This window comes from Dendrobates tinctorius, unplaced genomic scaffold (genome assembly GCF_039654945.1).
Source record: "Dendrobates tinctorius isolate UK_male_01 unplaced genomic scaffold, ASM3965494v1 ptg000162l, whole genome shotgun sequence".
Lineage (NCBI taxonomy): Eukaryota > Metazoa > Chordata > Amphibia > Anura > Dendrobatidae > Dendrobates > Dendrobates tinctorius.
Window position 1 is genome coordinate 7808456 of NW_027361829.1, and position 25347 is coordinate 7833802.

Consider the following 25347-nt stretch of genomic DNA (forward strand, 5'->3'; position numbering starts at 1 on the left):
CAATAAAGAGTGTTTTAGTGTGTGACAACAGCCAAACAGAAAAAAAACAATATAAATCTGGTATTGATTTAATCACACCGACACAAAGAATAAAGTAGTCTAATCTTTTATACTGCACAAGGAGCGACATGAAAAATAAATAAAAACAATTCTTCACTTGTTGATTTGTTCATTCTGCTCCTGAAGATCGCAGTAAGGCTTGTTTCACATTTATCCTATGATCTACGCTTAGCGCTTACACCGGGGTTTCCATTTAAATCTTTGAAATACGTGATTCAGACAGAACCCCTGACAGAAGATTCTTTATAACGAGACAGATGGAGGCACTGTGGACCCTGCCTTGCCTGTGATCCGGCGGGGTTCACCTTTTTAGTCTTGCATAAATGTGTGGTCCGTTACTTCTGAAATGGACACCACTGAACAGAGGTCAGACACATCACTCAGAGATTTAGATGGAAACCCCAAAGTAAGTGCTTAGCGTAGAGTAAAGGATAAATGTGATCCAAAATGTTATGTAAAATGCTCCCAACAAAAGCTTCAAATAATTCACAAAAAAGCAAGTCCCCACTCTGGTCTGTCATCTGATAAAAGAAATATAGGGGGGTTCCATGTTACTGGTAGTACAAAGGCTCTGAAAAAGCAAAATGGCTCCTTGCCCCCAAAAGAAATTCAGCAAACTCTGTGCTCCCAAATCCAAATGCCCCCCCCCCTTCTTTCTGAGCCCCATTATACCTAAACCATATTTAGCATCCTCATGTTTGGCATTTTTGTAGCCATCAGATCCCCTGAATTTATGGGTGTGTGTCTCCAGAAGTATAAGCTGAGCACTACAACGTACTGGGCACTACAATAGCAGTTTGCAATTTTCACTCGGCAACATTCACTGCTGCTTGCGTCTGCAAATCACCCATGGAGTTAAAATCATCACTACACCTGTAGATAAATTCCCAAAGGAGAATAATTTCCGAAATGGGGTCACTTGAGGGGGTTTCTTCTCTGCTAGCACTTAGGAGGTCTGTATATGGAGTCTAGGAAAATCTGCTCTCCAGGAGACAAATAGCGCTCCGTCCCTCCCGAGTCTCGCCACATGGCTAAACAGTACTGTACAGCCAGATATGGGTATTTCTACATTCAGCAGAAATTTAGGGACAAATTTTGGTGCCATATTTCGCCGTGTGAAAATGTAAAGTCTGGGGCTAAAGAAGTGTTTTAGTGGTAAAATGTAATTAATCTTTTTCACTGTCCAATGGTATAAAATTCCGTGACATACCTGTGGCGTCAATATGATCACTGCTCCTTTACATTAATTCATTGAGAAGTGTAGTTTGTGAAATGGACTTACTTATGGGGAGGTTCTACTGTTCTGGCACCTCAAGGGCTTTCCCAGTGGGTAAGGGCACCCGCAAACCATAACTGTAAAATGTGCACAATAATATGGTGCATGCTGCAATCTTATTCATATGCAGATTCAGTCAGTGAAAAAAAAATTGTTCCTCTGCACTGCCCCATTGAATAACATTGGTCCGATTGTCATACTTTTTTTTTTTAATGGATTATGCTCAGACCGAAAATATGGTCGTGTACACAAGCTCTAACTTTCTTAAATATTCAGGTTTATTAACCTTTTGGATTGACCGTTAGCACTGTAGTTGTTCAATAATCATACAAAATACAAATTGTACAATAGTTGTGCACAAAATTTAAAGCCATTTAATAAGCGAACTTCATTTTACTAACTTTAGTGCTACTCAACAAGTGCATGTTACATTCGTAATACACATTGTACATATAGTGGCTTGCAAAAGTATCCCCCCCTTCCCTTTGTCTTTTTTACCTATTTTGGTACATTACAGCCTGTGTTTTTTATTGTATTCCAATTTGAGTGTGATACATCAGCACTTAACAGTCTAAGTTGGTAAAGTGAGGAAAATATGTATGGGATCAAATGACTAAATATTGTCATATGCATATATATTCACACCTTTTGCGATGAAGCTCCTAAAAATTTCTGGTGCCAGCAATTACCTTTGTAAGTCACATGCTTAGTGAAAGGAAGTCCATGTGTGTGCAATTGGTGTCACATGATCTGTCAGTATATACACACTTTTTCTGAAAGGCCACCACAGGTTACAACACCATTAAGTAAGATGCACCACTAACCAACCGATATGAACACTAAGGAGATCTCCAATCAAGTCAGGGACAAAGTTGTTAAGAATCACAAGTCATGGTTGGGTTATAAAAAAATAAATAAATAAAAATATATATATATATCCTAATCTCTGATGATCCCCCGCAGCACCATCAAATCCATTATCATCAAATGGAAAGAATATAGTACCACAACAAACCTTCCAAGAGAGGGCCACCTACTAAAACTCTCATCTTAGGTTGGGCAAGAAGGGCATTAATCAGATAGGCAGCACAGAGACCAAAGGTAACCTTGAAGGAACTGCATAGTTCCCATGCAGAGACTGGAGTATTTGTCCTTACGACAACAATAAGCTGTACACTCTATAGAGGTGGCCTTTATGGAAGAGTGAGCATAAAAAAGCTTTTACTTACAAATAAAATTTGTAAGGCTCATTTTAAGTTTGCCAAAAGTCATGTTGGAGACTCCCCAATGTATGGAGGAAGGCATACCTCCCAACTTTTGAAGACGAGAAAGAGGGACAAAGGCTGCGGCGCGCGAAGCGTGTTGCAGAAAATTTTAGGCCACGCCCCGACCACACACATTTCACACCTAGTCACATCCATGTCCACGCCCCAACCACACTCATTTAGCACTGCTGATCACACTGACTGGTACTGAGAGCACAGCGGCTGGTACTGTGGGCACACACTGACTGGTACTGAGGAGAAGAAAGAAAGGAGAGAAAGAAAGAAAGAACAGAGAGAAAGAAAGAGGGGAAAGAACAGAGAGAGAAAGAAAGGGGAAAGAAAAAGCAGAGAGAGAGAAAGGAAGAGGGGAAATAACAGGGAAAGAGAGAACAGAGAGAAAGAAAGAGGGGAAATAAATAACAGAGAGAGAGAAAAGAGAAAGAAACAAACAGAGAGAAAGAAAGAACAGCGAGAGAAACGGAGAGAAAGATTCTATAAAGATACTGTAGCAGCCTGGCTCCCATTGGTAGGGCCAACCTGAGCCTTCCAGTGCAGGACATATCATGATCCGCTCACATGGCCGGCATCCCCGATTATAAGGTGATCCCACAAGGCGATCTTACTGTCCGTGCTGTCGGAGGAGGACACGGTGATGGATCTGAGGAATTCCCTGAAGTGCCTCCATGGTTCCGTCACAATCTCCTCCCGAAATTGCCTCATTTCTGGTCAGCATCCAGCACATTTCTTCCGGTGGAGCGTCACGTGCGAGTTTTAAAGTCCTCATTGTGGCTCCGCCGTGTACTTCTGTGTCCATGGGAAAAGTAAGGTCCCGGCTCGGACAGCGGGGCAGACTTTCAAAATTTGGACTGTCCCGCTAGATCCTGGACAGGGAGGTATGAATGCTCCCCACCATAAACCTTGTACACGCCCGGCTCCGCACACCTCATACACACATGGTTCCACTTTGTATGCCTCATACATAGCTCCGCTCCGTACACCTCGCACACCCACTGCTCCACTCCGTAAACCTCGTACACGCTCTGCTCCACACACACACTGCTCAGCTATGTACACTTTGAACACACAGGGCTCCATTTCGTACACACGCAGCTCCGTACACTTCATACACACAAGGCTCTGTTCCATACACCTCATTCACACACACGGCTCCGTACACTTCATACACACAGGGCTCCGTTCCATACACCTCGTACACACACGGCTACGCTCCGAACACCAAATTCACACACGGCTCCGCTCCGCACACCTTGTACACACACAAAATTGAACTTTTTGGCTACTAAGGTAAACGCTATGTCTGGCGCCAAACCAGCACAACTCATCACCCCAAGAATGACATCCACATATTGAAACATGGTGGTGGCATCATGCTATAGGGAGATTTTTCAGAAGCAGAGAAAATGGTCTGAGTTGAGGAGTAGATGGATGGAGCAAAATACAGGGATATTGTTGAGCAAAACCTTTGTCAGTGATTTGAGACTGGGACGGAGGTTCACCTTCGAACAAGACAATGACCCAAACAATACTGCTAAAGCAACACTCGTGGTTTAAGGGGAAATGCCTAAATATTTTGGAGTGGCCTTTTCAAAGCCCAAACTTAATTGAATTGAGATTGTGTGGTCAGACTTGAAAATTGCTGTTCTCCACAGGAATCCATCTAACCTGAAGGAGCTGGAGCAGTTTTGCCTTGAGAAATAGGCAAAAATCCCAATGGCAAGATGTGGAAAGCACTTGAAGCTGTAATTGGCGCAAAAGGAGGCTCTACAAAGTCCTTACTTCAGGGGGTGAATAGTTGTGCACACTGAAATTTTCAGTTATTTTGTCCTATTTGTTGTCTGTTTCACAATGAAAAGAAAACCAAATGTTCACAGTTGTTGACTAAAACTGAAAAAAATGAACTGGAGTACAAGTTGGTAATGCATGCAAAATAGACAAAAGAGAAAGAAAATGAAAAAAAAATACACTGTTGTAAGTGAGTAAAAGCAATAGTGCATATAAATAACATTGGGTACTTAGTTTTGTCTATTTTGCATGCATACCAACTTGTACTCCAGTTAATTTTTTCGGTTTAGTTTTAGGTTTCTTCATTTAATTCAGGTATGGGTGTGGCCTCCCTTCTTTTGAGCTGGATTTTAAATTTAAAAGGCTCCAACTAGCTGTGTGTCTGTGTTTGGGACTCGGTCCTGCTCAGCCCTTATTCACACAGGACGTCACTATGACGCATGGTAAGGTTTTAGTATTCAAGGTTAGGACCAGCCCTAACTTGGGTACATCTTGACACTAGTGGGATGGCTTTTATGCTTTTTTGATCAAAAACTGTGTTTACTAAGTACCCAAAGTTATTTCTATGTGCTATTACTCTTTCTTATTTACTTACAGGAGAGTATTTCTTCATTTTGTTTTGGTCCTCGGTTTTGTATGTTCTTTACAAGAACTGATGCAAACCCTTAAAACAGTGAAATTCCAGGTTGTAAGGTAGCAAAACACTAAAAATGCCAAGAGGGGTTGAATAATTTTGTAGGCCACTGTAAAATAAACACATGAAATGAGAGCATGATATTCTTAAAGATCAACTAGGTAAGTTTATACCAACTCTAAGATAAAACTTATAAATGTCCAACCCTGAAAATGTTTCCATTCCTCGTCTTCTGGGTAGGATGAGTATGCAACCATTGCAGCCAATATCAGAGACCAATGTATCACCCCCTATATGCAGTGGTTAAAGGGAATCTGTCACCCCTTTTTTCGAATATGAGCTGCCGGCACCACCATCAGGGGCTTATCTATAGCATTCTGTAATGCTGTAGATAAGCCCCCGATGTAACCTGAAAGATAAGAAAAAAGAGTTAGATTATACTCACCCCGGCGTCCGTTCCGGTCCGATGGGTGTCGCCGTCCGGTCCGGCGCCTCCCATCTTCATGCGATGCCGTCCACTTCTTTCCTTCCTGTCATGGCTCCTGCGCAGGCGCACTGCTCTGCCCTGTTGAGGGCAGAGCAGAATACTGCAGTGTGCAGGCGCCGGACCTCTCCCGGCGCCTGAGCACTGCAGGACTCTGATTTGACCTCAACAGGGCAGAGCAGTGCGCCTACGCAGGAACCACGACAGGAAGGACAGAAGAGGACGTCTTTGCTAGAAGATGGGAGGCGCCGGGACCAGACGGCGACACCCATCAGACCTGAACGGACGCCGGGGTGAGTATAATTTAACTCTTTTTCTCTTATCTTTCAGGTTACATCAGGGGTTTATCTACAGCATTACAGAATACTGTAGATAAGTCCCTGATTGCGGTGCCGGCAGCTCATATTCGAAAAAAGGGGTGACAGATTCCCTTTAACAAAAAAAATCACCATCTCCTACTAGAAATTGAAGAAGAATAAGGTAGGATGGAAGCCACATTTAGGACAGAAAAACAAACCCTGCTTGACAGCAAAGTAAAAAATGGAAAGGAATGAATCAAGAAACCCTTTAATGGGAGGTGTGGCCAGAACTGTGCGCATATAGTTAGCATGCATCTGAGCACCTGCACCCTAACCTCAAAACTAATGGCCATTTAACTACAATATGGCCAGGTTCATATTGCGTTGATGGGCTGTGTTAACAATATAGCATAACGCAATTGCGTTATGCTATGCCCGCTAGTGCAGATTCATCCGCGTCTGAGGCTCCGTCACTGAATGACGGCACATCGCGAGTGCATGCCGCTTTACGGCATGCGTCGCGATGCGCCCGATAATGGGGGTCAATGGCAGCGTTAACGGACTTCGTTACACCGCGTTATGCCGCGGTGTAGCGCAGTCCGTCTAATGGACTGCCATAACGCAATGTGACCCCGGCCTAAAATCTCCAATCAAGCTGCAGAACACCTGTGGATTACAAGGATGTCGTCTCAGAAACTTAGCAAACCTGCTGACAATGAGATCCACCGTACCTGGTCCAGAACCTCCAGCAAGCTGCCACATCCGGAGAAGACTGGTGTGCAGCGAGAGGATACAGCCTCCGGACAGTCGGCACAGATCTGACACCGCGTCTCCCAGCCAAAACAGAAGGGGGCCAGTGAAGAGGATCTGACTCGCATGTTTATCCCCAGACCTAAGAGAAAGGGGGCATCAGATAGAAGGGACACAGACTCGTGCTCACCACATGACAAGCAGCGTCCCAGATAGGACACTGATGAGGAGACTCCATAAGCCTCCAACACCATTACCCCTTTAGATAAAGGGGACTTCCTGTTTAAAAGGAAGCCACATATCGGCCCATTAAACAAACATCTCATTACTGCTTTTAATAACTCCGTTAAAGCGGATATAGATAAGCAGTTAAGCAACATGTCATCATTTGACGCAATAGCATTCAGGATAGAATTCACAGAGGCAGAGGTTATGGACTTGGCTGAAACCACCAAAAACACCACTGAGGAGCAGAGCTCCATGAAGGATGAAATTAGATCCCACAAAGCTAAAATCATCAATCTGCAAGATCGCAATTGCAGTAATAATTTTAAAATAAGAGGAAAATGTACAAAATGAAGACTTAAACCTACAGTATATATTAGATTTGCTCATAGATCAAGCACACTGCTTGCTGAGACCCATTTGTATTCCAGCTGAGAGCCCAAGATGCACTACTATCACACAAAAGACCTACTTTTCAGAGGAGATCGTAATTATGAGAAAAACCTTTGGAAAAATTATACAAATACTCCGCCAGAAAAACTTGTTTTCTCATTGGGGCTTGCCCACCAAGCTTCTTCTTAATATCTAGGGAAAGACAATACCTATTTAGAAACCGCGAAGAAGGAATGAGAATTTTAAAAGATTTGATCATCTCCATTTTCCGTAGATAAAATGGAAACTTTTATCTTGCCAAACCTTTTTGGATACAAATACTCTTTTAACCTACAAAAGGTTAGAACTCAGGATTTGCCATGAAATGTTGACCTTTATGGAGGAGATCCAAGATTCCAAACTAGCAGGCTACTATTAAATAATTGTGTCTCACTCGCCAGTGGCTCACGTGATTCATGGACCGTTTGTGCCCTGGGTCTGGGCTTGCCTAGGAGGGGTGTAGCTAAGCGGCTACCAGGTGTTCACAGGAGCTCCTGAAGGTGGAGTCAGGCTTCAGCTGCAGGTAGTAGCCAGGTACCACTCCTAGGCAGTCCCAGATATTGCAGCTGCCGATCAAAGGGGTCAGATTTGCTGGTCGGCGACACGGGAGTGGGTCATCGACAGGAAGGATTTGGAGACTGACAGACAACGTGGACTTCGGGGATAGGTTCTCATTAAGACCCACAGGTCTTGGGAAACTGTTCAGGTATGAAGCGACTTCAGCTACATGAATAAATTACTTAGGACAGTACAGGATAGGGGAATAACTAATTTAAACTAAGGACGTGAGACCTGACAACATACAGTTGCACACACAAACTGCCACTAACAAACTATAGAGGTTTCTTAGGCACCTCCCTATTGGAGAGAGTGCCTTTTATACAAGATGCCTCCCAGCTATTGGCATAAAGGTGCAATTGCTTACCCTTTTAGAGCAGAAGAACAAACGCATTAAGCACGCTGCTTAAAGTCAGAGCGGCCTGCACACTGGAACGAGGAAGAGGAACATGAAAACGTTGATGCTAGGGCACCAGTATTGGGTGCTACAGAATGTAACGCAGCTCATATTATGTTTCTGTATAGTAAGTTGAATTCTCTTTAATCTTTTTTCTCCAATAACCTCCTACGACAGCACACAGGAAGATGTCCTCTCATCCTAATAGGGACAGGAAATTTGAAAGAGGTCAAATAGTCCCTCCTACCTCCATTCTCCAGTGTTTTCCTGTCCCTATAGTGATGAAGAGGTCATTCTTGGTGTTCTGTGCTGGTGGCAGACACGGGACACCTTACCTTAAGCTGGGCAGCAGGAGTTCGGTCGGGTCTCCCCTCCCTTTCCATGACGCTGCTACTGTCTCCTCAGGACGTTTCTCCCCCAGTCCACACCTTTGGGTAAGGTCTGGGGGACCTCGGGCCAGGAGGCCTCTTTGAGCTCTCGAGGCCCCTTTCCTGTCCCTGTTCCTGCTGTGGGCCATGGTGAGGCGAGGGAGCTTTTTTCCAGCTTCCCTCGCTGTGAGTATGCGATCCCGGTGACTGGAAGTGACGTCAGACGCCGGCGGTCATGTGGTAATCGTCACTTCCGGTCCTTGCCTTCCACAATGGAACACAGCTGGAAATTCGAAAAAATATGCAGATTCCGGCTCCAAGGAGGATTCTACCTACCAGGGAGGACTGGGGAGGAGCCCCTTAGGTTGGAGGGGAGGCACTGGTCCAGTCGCCCTATTTAAGGAGCCCTGGACAGAAGGTCAAGCAAAGTAGGACAAACTGTGGTAGCATGGAGTCTGATTCTTCCCTCTCTGCTTCTGTGGAGCCCAACGCTAATCCAATCCCTGAAAGTATACAGGCACTGGGTCTTCTCCGGGGTGCAGGTTCTTGGATGCTATGATCATTTCTACCTTCTCCTCTCTTTCAGGGGGGCAAAGATCCTGCACCCAGGAGCAAATCTAAGGCCACTAGTCGCAAGTGTGCCTTATGTGCCAAGAAACTCTCCTCATATGGAAAGCCCTTATGTCAGGACTAACATTTAAGAAGGGACTGGATGCTTTTCTTGAAAAGTATAATATTACAGGTTATATACACTAGTTTCCTTGATATTGCGTTGATCCAGGGTACTAGTCTGATTGCCATATGTGGAGTCGGGAAATAATATTTTTCCCCATTGTGAAGCTTACTGTTTGCCACATGGGTTTTATTTGCCTTTCTCTGGATCAACATGTTAGGATAGGATATGGGTTGAACTAGATGGACTTAAAGTCTTCCTTCAACTTTAATAACGATGTTAATCTTTAAAGGATGATATTAAGGACATTGTGTGTCAGGAAACACAGGCTTCCCTAGCCTCATTCTCCCAGTAAATGCTGGGCCCTAGTGCTCCTCCAACGACAAAAAAAGAGGAAAAATCAGCAGGTAGAGGAGTCAGACTCCCAGGAATCTATGGTGGAAGATTACTGTGAAGAGGGAGAGCTGAGCTCTGACCCAGAGTCACAAGGGAGGAGATATCCCTTTCCGACAGGGGGCCTAGAGGAGCTTATCACTGCAGTGAGAAGAACCATGGAGGTTGAGGAGGAGAAACCAGCACATTCTGTGCAGGAAGAAATGTTTGGGGGCCTCCGATCCCAAAAGATGTTCTTCCCAAAACACAAAAACATCCGGGAGCTGGTATTGGAAGAGTGGGAAACTCCAGAAAAGAAATTGAGCACTCCTTCAGAGTTGAAGGACAGGTTCCCCATTGATGATGAGACAGACTGTTGGTCAGGGGTACCCTGGGTAGATGTTCACATTGCCCAAGAAGACAATCTTGCCGTTTGAAGACTCCTCTCAGTTGAAGAATCCCCTGGAGCGCAAAAGGGAATGTCTCCTCAGGAAAACCTGGGAGACATCGGCGGTCTTGTTGAACACCAATGCGGTCTCCACATCAGTTGCTAGGTCAATGTTTCTGACTTGGGCAGCTGGAAGAACACCTGGCAGCTGGGACCCCCAGAGAAGAAGTCCTTGCCTCTCTTCCCCTACTATGCTACAGCCTTACTGGTCGATGCTTTGGCAGAATCCCTCAGAGTAGCGGCCAGATCAGCGGCCCTATCTAACTCAGTGAGGCGAGCCACCTGTGGCTGAGATCCTGGACCGGAGACATATCATCTAAGATCAAGCAATGTTCCATCCAATTTAAAGGGAAGCCCTCAGGACAGCTGCTCCGATAGTCCAAGGTACCCATGTCAGAGTCTACTTGGACAATATCACCACGGTTACACATCTGCGACATCGGGGAAGTTCGAAGAATGAGGAGCTGAAAGCCATCTCTACAAGAATATTCTCCTTGGCAGGGAGATGCCTTCTGTCAATATCAGCCCTCCACATAAGAGGAGTAGACAACACGCAAGCTGACTTCCTGAGCAGACGAGATATTCATCCGGGGGAGTGGAGTCTAAACTCCGAGGTATTCCAGATGTTGTCCAGGAGGTGGGAATGCCCAGAAGTCGATCTTCAGTCTAGCGTACGCCTTCCCTCCAATCCCACTCTTGCCAAGAGTTCTTCAAAAAATAAGAGACAAGCAGACCAAGGTCATTCTAGTAGCACCCCTCTGGCCAAAGAGAAGCTGGTACGGTACCATTTCCAGCCTAAGCGTAGACTGTCCTCTAACCCTTCCACCGATCAGGGATCTCCTGCACCAGGGACCAGTCTATCACCCGGACATAGAGAGATTGGACCTGGCGACCTGGCTTCTGAGTTCTCAATCCTGAAGGCCAGAGGCCTCTCTGACAGAGCCATTAACACTCTTCAGAAAAGTAGGAAACAGGTGACCAATTCAATACACCAAAAGACCTGTAAAAGTTCACGTTCTGGTGTGCACCAGAGCGGCTGGATCCCCAACAGGCCAATATCGCCCAAATCCTAGATTTTCTGCAGGATGGATTGGATAAGGGACTCAGGCCTAGTACACTTAAGGTACAGGTGGCTGCATTGAGCTCATACTTTGATCAATCCTTGGCAGAGCACAGGTGGATAAAGCGATTTATGACAGCAGCTACACGACTTTGTCCTAGAGCAATCAGTCTAGTTCCTGCTTGGGACCTCAATATCGTCCTGAAAGGATTAACTCTTTCATTATTTGAGCCCCTGTCAACAACTATGGTGGACAAGCTATCCTGGAAAACAGCATTCCTGGCAGCAATTACAACAACCAGGTGTGTGGGGGAGTTACAGGCTCTCTGAATAGAAGAGCCCTACCTGAGGGTGTTAGAAGACCGACTGGTGTTCCGTCTAGATCCCTCGTTTCTGCTAAAGGTGGTTTCAGATTTCCACAGGAATCAAGACATAATACCTTAATTTTGCCAGAACCCAAAAAACAGAGGAAGAATTCCACTCTTAATGTAAGGAGAGTGGTTTTACATTATCTCCACTTAATCAAGAAGTGGAGGAAAGATAACCTATTTGTTCAACCCTATTGTCAGAATAGGGGAAGAAAGGTATCCAGGGCTACAGTTGCGAGTTGGATCAAGAAGGCAATTATAAAAGCTTATAGGATTCAGGATCTCACTCCTCCAGAAAATTTCACGGCTCATTCCACCAGAGCTGTAGCAGTTTCATGGGCGGAAAAGGCTAGCACATCCATCGAGCAGACATGCAGAGCTGCTACCTGGTCGTCTGTCCACACCTTTATCAAACATTATAGACTTGATTTAACATCCGTCAAAGATTTATCTTTCGGGAGAAAAGTTCTCCAGACTGTTGTCCCTCCCTAGGCCATTATTCTTTAGCATTTCTCCTGTGTGCTGTCGGGGGGGGTTATTAGAGAAAATAGAATTAGACTTGCCGGTAATTCGGTTTCTAATATCCCACCACGACAACACGGGTAATTCCCAACCCTCTACTTAATCATTTATAACTGGTAGCAATAGAAATAGTATGCATCCATACTTGTGGCCCTTTATAATAACACTGGAGAATGGAGGTAGGAGGCACTATTTGTCCTCTTTCTCATTTCCTGTCCCTGTTAGGATGACAGGACATCCTCCTGTGTTCTGTCGTGGTGGGTTATTAGAAACCGAATTACCAATAAGTCTAATTCTATTTTTTCCTAGAGTATCTGTATAATGATCAAGTATTTATTTCTTTTTGTTAGCAATATAGATTTATTTTTTCATACAGTGGCATGTAAAACTTTGCGCACCCCTGATCAAAGTTACGGTTATTGTGAACAGTTAAGCAAGTTGAAGATGAAATGATCTCTAAGACTGGTTTCACACTAGAGTTTTTTAGCGCAGCGCATCGTGTGCGTACATGCGCATGCGTCCTGATCCCCTATCTTTAACATCGGGGTGCATGGTCTAGCGTTTGCACACGTTCGTATGCGTTTTCGTGCGCATGCAGTTTTTTGTGGTGTGCGCCCAGGCGCGCCGGACGCAACCTGTTGCATTTTTGGTCCGTCCGACCTGTCTCAAAAAAACGCGTGCGCACGGAATGCGACAAAAAATCACATTACAGTCTATGGGAACGCAGACATGTGCATAGACAGCGTTTAAAATCGCATGCGTTTTAAGAGTCAATATGGCTACAAACTGGTTAAAATGCATGCGCATAAAATAAGCAAACGCATGCAAAACACTTGATGCGGTTTTTGTATGCGTTTGGACTGCGCACGCAGCGCAAACAAACGGTAGTGTGAAAGTAGCCTAAAAGGGTTAAAAATGACATTTCTTTTTGTATTCTAAGCAAAAAAAAATTGTTTATTTTTTACATTTTAAAAATTACATAAACAAAAATGGGCAACCTGCATAGTTAGCACCAAATTCTTCTTTGAGGGATTTTCATCCATTCTTCTTGGAAAATTCTTACAGTTCTGTGAGATTCCTGGATCTTCCTGCATGCACTTGCATGCTCTTTTCAGGGGACTGTGAGGGCCATTTTAAAACCTTCAGCTTGCACCTTTTGAGGTATACTATTAGGACCTTTATCCATTTACAGAAGCAATCCTCTTTTCAACTTCAACTTTGTTACAGATGGTGTTTTTTGCATCAAAAAATTGTTTAAATTTCATTGAATCCATTCTTCCTTCTACCCATGATATGTTCCCTGTGCCATTGGCTGTAACACAACCCCAAAGTATGATTGATCCACCCCTATGCTTAATGTTTGTCTAGATGTTCTTTTCCTGAATTTGTGTACCCTATTTTCTCCACACATACATTTGATCATTGTGGCCAGAGAGTTTTATTTGAACCTCATTGGTCCACAGGACTTGTTTCCAAACTGCATCTGGCTTGTTTAGATGTTGTTTTGCATACTTCTGGTGCTGAATTTTATGGTGAGTACACAAGAGATTTTCTTCTGATGACTCTTCTATGAAGGCCATATTTGTGCACGTGTCTCTGAACAGTAGAACAATGTACTAAATTTCCGTCCAGAGTCTGCTAAATCTTTCTGAAGGTCTTTTGCAGTCAGGCCTCTGATTTGCCTCTCTAGCAATCCTATGAGCAGCTCTCACTGAAATTTTGTTTGGTCTTCCAGACCTTATCTTGACCTCCACTGTTCCTGTTAACTGCCTTTTCTTAATTACATTTCGAATTGTGGAAATGGCAACTTGAAACTGCTTTGCTATCTTCTTATAGCCTTCTCGTGGTTTGTGGGTTTCCACCATTTTCCCTTTCAGAGTGCTAGGTGCTGTTTAGAAGAACCCATGGCTGCTGTTTTTTGGCACAAGATTAGAGGAGGCTGGGATTTATACAGCTGTGAAACCTAGCTTTTCCTTACAATGATGGTGAACAAGCCATAACCTTAACAGGATACTTAAGGTCTGAAAACATGGTCAAAGTTATCTGAGCACACAAATCTCCAAGGGTTCCCAAAGTTTTGTATCGCCCCATTTTCCTTTTTGTAATTTTTAAAAAGTAAAACATGAAAATTATATACATTTTTGCTTAAAATACAAAGGAAATGTGTCATCTTTAACTTTAGGACTTTTAGAGATCATTTCATCTTCAGCTTTAACTGTTCACAGTAACAGTAATTTTGACCAGAGGTGCCCAAACTTTTACCTGCCACTGTAAGGTGCTGTCATGTATTGTTTCTCCTGTTTTCTTACCCAGTTTGCCTACCCTTTTATCCTGACCTCTCCACTCCTGATGTCGGCTACATACATTGAATCTGTGCTGCCTGGCCTGGCCATGATTGTTTGACCACGTCTTTGCCTCTGTCCATCTGTACCTCGTACCCATGTCTCTGATCCTCCGGTCAGCTGCTGCTGTCCACAGATTTTCAATGAGATTCAAGTCTGGCCTCACACTAAAGCCCCCGTTACACACTGCGATATCGCTAGCAATATCGCTGTAAAGTCACTGATTTTGTGACGTTACAGCGATATTACTAGCGATATCGCTGCATGTGATACTTACCTCCGACCGACTCCCCCTCTGGTTATCGCTGATCGCGCGAGAAGCTGCTGGATCATTTCTCGTCGTCTGCTTCCTGCTGGGCTTCCTGCTGTGACGACGAGCGAGGCGTGGAGCCGGACGGGAGGATACAAGATCGCCGCGTCTGACAGGTAAGTAGCGACCCCGATCCCCAGCGATGTCGCTGGTGAGATCTGCCTGTGTGGCAGCTCACTAGCGACCACCTAGCGATGCACCAGCGATCCTGACTGCGTCATATCGCTGGTCGGGATCGCTGGTGCATCGCTAGGTGTAACGGTACCCTAAGCCATTCCAAAGCTTTGATCTCCTGACAACGCCATTGTTTTGTTAATTTGAAGGCATGTCTTGGGTTTTTGTCATGCTGAAAAGTGAAATTCCTCTACATCAAACTTCTTAGTAGAAGGTTTGAAGTAAAAATCACTGATATTCACTGAACTGTTCGTAAGTCTCTCTTACTTTGACTATAGCCCCAGTTCTATCTGCCAAAAACAGTCCCAGAGCACAATGCTTCCTTCAACATGCTTCTCTGTCGGTGTGGTCTTCTTTTGGTGATGCAGTGTTGGCTTTGCACCAAACATACCTTTTAGAATGTAGGACATAAAAGATTCAACTTTGGTCTCATCAGACTATAACACGTTTTCCACATGCTTTTGGCAGATTTGATGTAGGTTTTGGCAAAACCTAGTCAGGTTTGGATGTTTTTCTTTACAAGAAAAGGCTTCCGTCTTGCCATCTTACCCGCACAAGCCAGACATATGAAGAATACAGGAGATTGTTGTCACATGTAATACACAGAGTTCTTGTCAGAAGTCCCTGCATCTCTTTTATTGGTGCTGTAGTTCTCTTGGTCACCTCTAGTTTTTTTTTTCTTGTATTTTCATAGTTTTTTTTAAAGGACTTCCTCTTATTTAGAGATAATGTAACTGTTGTGTCAGATATAAGCTATTTCTTGATGACTGTCTTCACAGTGTTCTATGGCTTATCTAATGCCTTGGAAATGTTTTTGTGCTCTTTTCCTTGCTAATATCTTTTAACAAAGGAGATCCCTTTTTCTGTGTGGTAAGCTGTCTATGGACCATTAGATGTGGGCCTGATGCTATCACATCGGGATGGCAGTGAAAACACGACGGGAGCAGCTCTGTGGCGCTGGGGGTGGCGGCCGACCCACCTCCGTGCAGTCACAGCCAGCAGGAAAGACGGTGGTTTGCGGCTTGTGCTGGAGAGGGCGCTTCTGTGACTACACGGAGGTGGGTGGGCAGGCAGCGGCTGGATCCGGCGCATGTAGTCGGGTGGCGGGTCCTGGCGGGGGTCCTGGCGGGGGTCCGGCGGCGGCGGGGGGGTCAAACGTGGGTGTAACGGCGGTGTCCCACTTTTGGTACTGCGCAAGGGCCTGGTACCACCAGTGGGTGCCATATTGAAATACCCATCACTTGGGTATTCCAATATGGCAGTCGGCGTACTTCCGGTGCGGTGGATTGTGTGATTCGAGGACGTCTGGATGGGAGTGGATGACGTACAATTTTAGGTAAGCATATAATAGATGATGTTGAAATATATGTGTATAGGATTAAATAAAAACCCCTCTCATTACACCCCTCTCATTACACCCCCTCATTATACCACCCTCATTACACCCCACTCATTACACCCCCTCATTATACCACCTCATTATACCCCTCATTACACCCCTCTCATTATACCCCCTCATTACACTCGTCTCATTATACCCCCTCATTACACCCATCTCATTATACTCCTCACATTATACCCCCTCATTGTACCCCTCATTACACCCCTCTCATTATACCCCTTCATTACACCCCTCTCATTATACCCCCTCATTATACCTCTTATTACACCCCTTTCATTATACTCCCTCATTGTACCCCTCATTACACCCCTCTCATTATACCGCCTCATTACGCTCCTCTCATTATACCCCCTCATTACACCCCTCTCATTACACTCTCTCACAGCCAGCAGGCAAGACGGTGGTTTGCGGCCTGTGCTGGAGATGGGGTGCGGCGCCACCAGAGGGAACCTGCACCCCATCTCCAGCGCAAGCCGCGGTCTTTCCTGCTGGCTGTGACTGCACGGAGGTGGGTGGGCAGGCAGCAGCGGGTCCTGGCGGCGGGTCCGGTTGCGGCGGCAGGGGGTGCTGGTGTGGGTGTCTCGGTGGTGTCCCGCTGGTGGTACTGTGGAAGGGCCTGGTACCACCAGCGGGTGCCATATTGGATTACCAATCACTTGAGTATTCCAATATGGCGGTCGACGTACTTCCAGTGCGGTGGATTGTGGGATTCGAGGACGTCCGGATGGAAGTGGATATTGGACAACTTTAGGTAAGTATATAATAGATGGCTTTTGCTGTAAAATGCAACCAAGACGATGTCAGGAAAATCGTACTAGAACAGCTAAGCTTTATATGGGGTTAGTCAAAGTCACTTTAACCCCTTAACGACCGCCGATAAGCCTTTTAATGGCGGCAATCAAGAGTAGTTATTCCTCAACGCTGCTTTTTAACCTCGCTGAGAAATAAGGGTATAGTGCCCCCCAACATTGGAAATTCTCCGGAGTCTCAGCTACCGTGGATAGCTGAGACCCCGTAGAACATGATTCGGGTCGGTTTTCTCTGACCCTAGAGTTGCAATCAGCGTTATAATGGTGACCGCAAAAAAAAAAAAGTCTGATTTCCTATTTCATTTTTCCTCTGTTGTGATCTAGCACATCAGTGTAGAGAGAAATAGGGTCCCCCGAGCCCCCCACCCGGTACCTCCCAGTGTCCCTGGATCCTCCTGCATCCCCCGGTGGTTGGCATCTTCTTCTAGGAAGAAAGTGGCGAGTGCGTGCACAGTGCGCCCGCCAAGATCTGCAGGCCAGCAATCGGCAAGAATAGGAAATTTTTCCTATTGGTTCATTTTGATCACTGTGATAGACCATCACAGTGATCAAAATTATAAAAATAGTAAATCAAATCCCCTTCATTACACCCTTAGTTAGAGAAAAATAATAAAGTAAAAAAGTATTTATTTCCATTTTTTCATTAGGGTTGAGGTTAGGGGTGTGTTGGGTTAGGGCAGTGTTCCCCAACTCCGGTCCTCAAGAGCCACCAACAGGTCTTGTTTTCAGGATTTCATTATTATTGCACAGATGATGGAATTATTGCCTGTGCAGGTACTGCAGTTATCACCTGGGCCATACTAAGGAAATCCTGAAAACATGACCTGTTGGTGGCTATTGAGGAGTGCAGTTGGGGAACACTGGGTTAGGGTTATTTAGGTACATCAGGAGGGGGTCTCCAAGCGTGACTTGGCGTCTACCATTGATTTCAGCCGATTTTGCATTCAAAAAGTCAAACAGTGGCTTTCCCCCACATACGGGATATCGGCGTACTCAGTAGAAATTGCACAACAAATTTTGTGGTCCATTTTCTCTTGATGCCATTGTTAAAATAAAAAATTTTAATGACATTATGCAATTAGTTTCTTGCCATCGCTCCCATGAACTAAAGTTCGCTCTGTCTAACAACCGGTTCAAATAATTTTTTAGTAAATGGCAAAAATGGGACCAAGTCTTCCCATCTCCCATCACTTAAACATTACCATGCAAGAGTTCAGTCCTATCTACCTACTTGATTTATTTCTCTCGAAAGACACATCAGTGTTGCCGTGTATTGCAAAATCTTTATTACTTCATCCTTACACAATCTAAACTCTATATTGCTATACAGACTCGCTATTGTGTATTTTTGTAATACTGTTTCTCTCTTTATGCGGTTTATTCTGCATTGCCTTAGCTAATACCCTTGTATTATATTTCAGATTATAATGTTGACTCTGTTTACGACTCAAGGGTTGCATCCCTTGTCAACTGATACTTGTTCCCTAATTCCCTATTATCTCTTCCCTCCTCCCCCTCCCCCCTCCTCCTTCCCCCCCTTCTGTTTAATGTTTTAAACAATAAAATTTTTTGAAAAGAAAATAAATTGTGTCTAAAGTAATTTTTTTGTGAAAAAACTAAAATGTTCATTTTTTCCTTCCACATTGCTTTAGTTCTCGTGAAGCACCTGTAACAGTTATAGGAGTCATTCTTTCTGATGGAGTTGTTCACATTTCTAGTCTTGTGCATTTGGCCCAGACGCCTCTCTAAAGTTAACAAAGATACATTTGACGTCTTATGTTTTCAGCACAGTACTTCTCTATTTCCAGCCTACACAAACTTCTGCTGACACCCCAATGCTGAAACTGCTGCTACCCATATTTGTCCCTATTACTGCACTTGCTGTGTGGCATGGTAACAGTGCTTCTCTCAGTGCCCCACATTTTAATGTTCACCATTGTACCCCTTGCAAAGTAAAATGCCCCCTGTGTAACCCTCTGGACGGTAAAATTGGTCTCTAGAAAATATTACTGCCCTCCGTAAGTGCCCTAGAAAGTAAATGTAGTCACATTTTGCCACCTTGAAATGAATAATGCTTTCTATGTGTCCTGTGATAAAACACTCCGGGATCGCCTTTGCTGGAGTCAAAGGTCACGTGCATTCAGCATGAAACTCAGGCGCAGAGCTGGGATTCGTGTATAACTGACCCTGGGTCAGGTTTATTAACGGTGAAAGCAATGCAGAAGGAAATAAAACATAAAACAAATCCTTGCCTGTCCGGCACTAACTAAACAATGGACAACCTAACTACCAACTGGCGGGCTCCCGTCCAGCCAAACCACAGTTGCAGTGGGCACTGCTTCCACTCACGTGTGTCTCTCACACAGACAGGCTCTCTGTGTTCCCAGGCTGAGACACTCACACAACCACCTTGCATCCTTTTATATCCACCTCCCATTATCCATTAGTAAGCAGGTGCGATACTGACCAGACTAGGCCACATAGGAAAGGAATCTGGGCGAGATATACCTGCCCTCATCCACTATTTCCACATGATTCTCACATATCCCCCCCCCCTCTGCTCAGACCACTCTGGTCGAGCAATGACACCCGCCAAACAGTGCACTCGGGACAGGGCATCTGCGTTTCCCATCTGTACTCCTGGGCGGTGCTCCACCGTAAAAGTGTAGGCCTGCAGGGCAAGGAACCACCGGGTCACCCGGCTATTCCGTTCCTTGTTCAAGTGCATCCACTTGAGAGGGGCATGGTCAGTGATCAGCCTGAACTTTCGGCCCACCAGGTAATATTTGAGGGCCTCTAGAGCCCACTTAAATGGCGAGGCACTCTTTTTCTACGACTGCATACCTTTGCTCGTGTTTATTCAGCTTCCTGCTGAGATAGAGGACTGGGTGTTCCACTCCGTCCCTCACTTGTGAGAGTATGGCCCCGATACCGGTATCAGAGGCATCCGTTTGTACCACAAACTCACTGCGGAAGTCCGGAGTCACCAGTACGGGCTGAGAGCAAAGTGCCCGTTTTAGGCTATGGAAGGCTTCTTCAGCCGCTAAGCTCCATTTAATCATGACGGAGTCTTTCCCTTTTGTAAGATCCGTCAGGGGGGTAGCGATGGCTGCAAAATTGGGTATGAACCGGCGATAATAGCCGGCGATCCCCAGGAAGGCTTGCACCTGCTTCTTGTTGACAGGTTGTGGCCAGTCCTGAACCGCCTGAATCTTATCAACCTGGGGATTAACAACACCCCTCCCAATTACATACCCCAAATACCGGGCTTCTTCTAGCCCGATGTGACATTTCTTGGGGTTCGCTATTAGACCTGCCTCCCACAGGTCGTCAATCACAGCTTGTACTTTCTGGAGATGAGTCTCCCAGTCCAAGCTGTAAATGACAATGTCATTCAAATAGGCCGAAGCGTACCGCCTATGTGGCCTCAAGACTCGATCCATCAGTCTCTGGAAGGTCGCCGGTGCCCCGTGCAGTCCAAACGGCATATACACATACTGAAATAAACCTTCCGGCGTAGCAAATGCCGTCTTTTCTCTGGCAGCCTCAGCCAGAGGGATCTGCCAATACCCCTTTGTTAGATCTAGGGTCGTAATATACCGGGCTTTTCCTAACCGATCTATTAACTCGTCGACCCGGGGCATAGGATAGGCATCAAATTTTGAGACCGCATTCAGTTTCCTGAAGTCATTGCAGAACCGGATGGTGCCGTCCGGTTTAGGAATTAGCACAATCGGGCTGGACCAAGCACTGTGCGATTCCTCAATGACACCTAACTCTAACATTGCCTTCACTTCTTGGGAAACGGCTTCACGGCGCGCTTCCGGGATTCGGTAGGGCTTTACGTGAACTGTGACACCAGGTTCCGTTACGATGTCATGTTTCATTAGCATAGTCTGCCCGGGTTTTTCTGAGAAAAACTTTTGGTTGTGAAGTAGAAACTGCCTGACCTCAGTCTTTTGCCGCTCCGAGAGAGTCTCTGCAACCCGTACCTCTGGTACGGTATGCGAGCAGACAGGACGGGCCAGCTCCGCTGACAAGGCAGACCGATCCTTCCAGGGCTTTATCAGATTTACATGATAAATCTGTTCAGGTTTCCGTTTACCTGCCTGGTATACTTTGTAGTTTACTTCACCAACTCTTTCCTTGATCTCAAAGGGGCCCTGCCACTTTGCCAGGAACTTACTGTCCACCGTGGGGACCAGGATCAACACCCTATCTCCGGGTGCAAACGTACGGATCTTGACGCCCCTATCATAGATTCTTTTTTGGGCTCCTTGAGCCTGTATCATGTGTTCTTTGACGATAGGCATAACAGCCGCAATACGGTCCTGCATTTGTGTGACGTGATCTATCACTGTTTTAAACGGAGTGACCTGACCCTCCCAGGTTTCTTTTGCAACGTCTAACATTCCGCGAGGACGTCGGGCGTACAATAACTCGAAAGGCGAGAATCCCGTGGAAGACTGGGGTACTTCCCTGGTGGCAAAAAGCAAATACGGAAGTAAATAGTCCCAGTTCTTCCCATCCCTGTCTATCGCCTTTCTCAGCATCTGCTTCAGAGTTTTATTGAACCGTTCGACCAACCCGTCTGTTTGAGGGTGATACACGGATGTGCGTAACGGTTCGATTTGTAACAATCGGCAGAGCTCCTTCATTACCCTGGACATAAAGGGGGTCCCCTGGTCGGTGAGTATCTGTTTTGGTATACCGACCCGACTTAACACATGCACCAGTTCCTTGGCAATCATCTTGGTGGCCGTGTTACGCAAAGGGATGGCCTCCGGGTAACGAGTGGCATAATCCAAGATGACCAGGATATGTTGGTGTCCACGTGCAGACCGTGGAAGGGGCCCAACTAAATCCATCCCAATCCTTTCAAACGGGACTTCAATAATAGGTAGGGGTACCAAAGGGCTACAGAACCGGGGCTTAGGTGCAGAGGCTTGCCAGTCAGGACAAGACTCACAATATACTCGAATATCGTGATGCATGCCTGGCCAAACAAAACAGTGTAATATCCTTTCGGTGGTTTTCTGTACTCCCAGGTGACCTCCCATCACATGTCCGTGGGCCAGGTCCAGCACCTGCCGCCGGTAGAGTTTTGGCACGACTAACAGTTGCACCATATCTTCCCCCTTTTTCTCTATCTGATAGAGTATATCATTCTCCAGAACCATGTAAGGATATGCCAGCCTAGAGCCAGGTTCTACGGGTACCCCATTTATCACTTTTACATTTGTCCTAGCCTGAGAAAGGGTAGGATCCTTTATTTGCTCGCTTTGGAAGTCATCTTTCTGAACTTCTAAATCCGGCAAACGGGGAGGTGGACGGCTGTCGGCCTCCTCCTCTTCCCCGGTCTCCTCCGTATCACCCGCCATGACCGAAAACGTGAACTGCAGGTCATTTCCCGCAGACTCTTCTCAAGAGTCTTCCGGGGAGACCTCTTCCAGGGGTTCGGGACCCACACGTGCCCTGGGAGAAGAATCATGTACACTATTACCCGAGGGCATCAACTGATTCTCCCACAATTGCCAGAAGTGGGGAAAATCCCGGCCCAGGATAACATCATGCAATAACGCCGGGACGAGTCCCACTTTATGTTGCACAGACCCATAGGAAGTAGTAATGCATATGACCGTGGTGAGGTACGAACAGGTGTCTCCATGCACACACGTTACAGAAAATTTGTCTGATGGTCCAGTCGGGGCTGACACCAGACTGGCCTTCACCAGAGTCACCACACTTCCCGAGTCACAATGCCACCACATTTTTGCCATCAACAGTTAAATCACACAAATGTTTTTCCACATCTTTTTGACCGGCATTCACACTCACTACCCGTGCCACCATAGACATGCGGTTTTTAGAGTCTGTGACGTCGCACTGCATGGGTTCAGTAGTGACCGGACAGTTCGCAGCAATATGTCCCATCTCTTGGCAGCGGAAACACCTAACGGGCCCCTTGCTTAGACCATAGTTCGTTACTCTCGGCCTCGCAGTGCGGGCAGTCCCGTTATCCTCCCCCACTGTCTTAGGGATTTTTCCATCTCCCCTACTCCCTGGAACAGTCTTACCGGTTCCACGTGGAGATGATGAAGAACGAGGTGGGGTAGCGTCGTCTCGGAGTCCTTTCGCCACGGAGTAACGTTCAACCAGATCCACCAGTTGATCTGCCGTCGTAGGATTTCCATGGCTTACCCACTTCCTCAGGGCTGGCGGTAGAGCTCTCAGGTACTTGTCCAGGACGACTCTCTGGATTATCTCTGGCGCTGTCAACACCTCGGGTTGTAGCCACTTCTTCGTCACGTGGATCAGGTCGAACATCTGTGACCACGGTGGTTTATCCGGCTGATAAGTCCATTGATGCACTCTCTGTGCACGGACAGCGGTCGTCACTCCCAGCCGGGCCAAGATCTCGGATTTCAATTTGTCAAAGTCCAGCGCAGCTTCAGGTTCCAAGTCATAATACGCCTTTTGGGCCTCACCGGAAAGAAACGGGGCAATCAGGCCGGCCCATCGTGCCTTCGGCCATTTTTCTCGCACCGCCGTCCGTTCAAATGTGGTCAGGTATGCCTCAACGTCATCTTCGGTCGTCATCTTCTGCCAGTACCGACTCACGTGAATCACTCTCGACTTGGCTTCCAGGTTAACCTGCTGTAGGCTTGCCAGGCGCTGCGCCACCTGCTGGAGAAGCGAACGATCGGTAGCTGTCATGTCCACCAACTCCTTCAGCTGGGCCATCATCACCCGATTAGCTTCTTGCTGGACGGTGGTGGACTGTACCAGCGCTTTCACCACGTCCTCCATGCTCATGCTTGCAACGTGATGCCCGCGTTCTCCACCACAATGTGATAAAACACTCCGGGATCGCCTTTGCTGGGGTCAAAGGTCACGTGCATTCAGCATGAAACTCAGGCGCAGAGCTGGGATTCGTGTATAACTGACCCTGGGTCAGGTTTATTAACGGTGAAAGCAATGCAGAAGGAAATAAAACATAAAACAAATCCTTGCCTGTCCGGCACTAACTAAACAATGGACAACCTAACTACCAACTGGCGGGCTTCTCCCATCCAGCCAAACCACAGTTGCAGTGGGCACTGCTTCCACTCACGTGTGTCTCTCACACAGACAGGCTCTCTGTGTTCCCAGGCTGAGACACTCACACAACCACCTTGCATCCTTTTATATCCACCTCCCATTATCCATTAGTAAGCAGGTGCGATACTGACCAGACTAGGCCACATAGGAAAGGAATCTGGGCGAGATATACCTGCCCTCATCCACTATTCCCACATGATTCTCACAGTCCTTAGAATATAATAATGCCTCATGATTGCCCACTTCACATTTAATATTGTCCTGAGTACCCATAAAATAGTAAATGTCACCAGAGTATGATGGCCCCAACAGCTACCCGCACACAGTTCGTTGGCCAATACACAGCATTATGCCCCCCCCATGGCATGATGGACCCTACAGCCCTCCACACAGTATGATACCCCAACAGCACCTTACACTCAGTATGATGGCTCTCCATGGCACAATAGACCCAGTTTTCTGCATGCTGTATAATGGATCCCACAGTCCCCATACAGCCACCCCTCACATTATGATGGACCTCCATAGTGCGATAGATCCTATACACCCCCACAATGTGTGATGGATCCCACAGCCTCTCCACACAGTTATGAAGCACCCACAATTCCCACACATAGCATGATATACCCTATTTCCTTCCCACACACAAAGTGTGATGTCCACAAAAAGTAGGATACCCCCACACAATATTATGACCTCACAGCAGTCCCCACCACACGGTGTGCTCCACATTCTCCTACAATTATTGACCCATATAAAATAAAAACATAAATGCAATATACTCTCCTATCCAGATCCTGGCGAGGCCACGGCACAGTTATCATCACAGCGCAGGCAGAGCAATCTGATGACGTCATCACACTGCCTACACCTGGACACTGTAGTCCCATGTGCACCTTCTGTCCTGTAGGCTGCAAGCCTAAAGCGACCTGCGGCCTATAGTATGGAGTGCGGTAGGTCAGGGAGAATAAGGCTTCTTGATATACCACAGAGTTTAACTGTATCAGCATGCTGTGCACACCGACACAGTTATGAGTGATGGTCACTCCAGTTGGACTCAACCATGCGTCTTCTGTCCCACTGATGCAATGTTACTGCTAAGGGTCCTTTTGGGGAAAGGGTCCTTGGCAATTGCCCATTTGCTCCCCCAAACTATGCACTGCATAGTTTCTATAACTCTTTTTTTGCTGCCACATAATCTTCTGTCCTGCATAC

The 25347-nt window shown here is 46.1% G+C and overlaps 1 protein-coding gene across 1 annotated transcript in view; it reads left to right on the forward strand.

The window, feature by feature from the left end:
- The window catches only part of CUNH7orf57 (chromosome unknown C7orf57 homolog), a 253398-nt gene that overhangs the window by 105830 nt on the left and 122221 nt on the right, over nt 1–25347 (forward strand). The gene's annotated exons all lie outside the window — the stretch shown is intronic.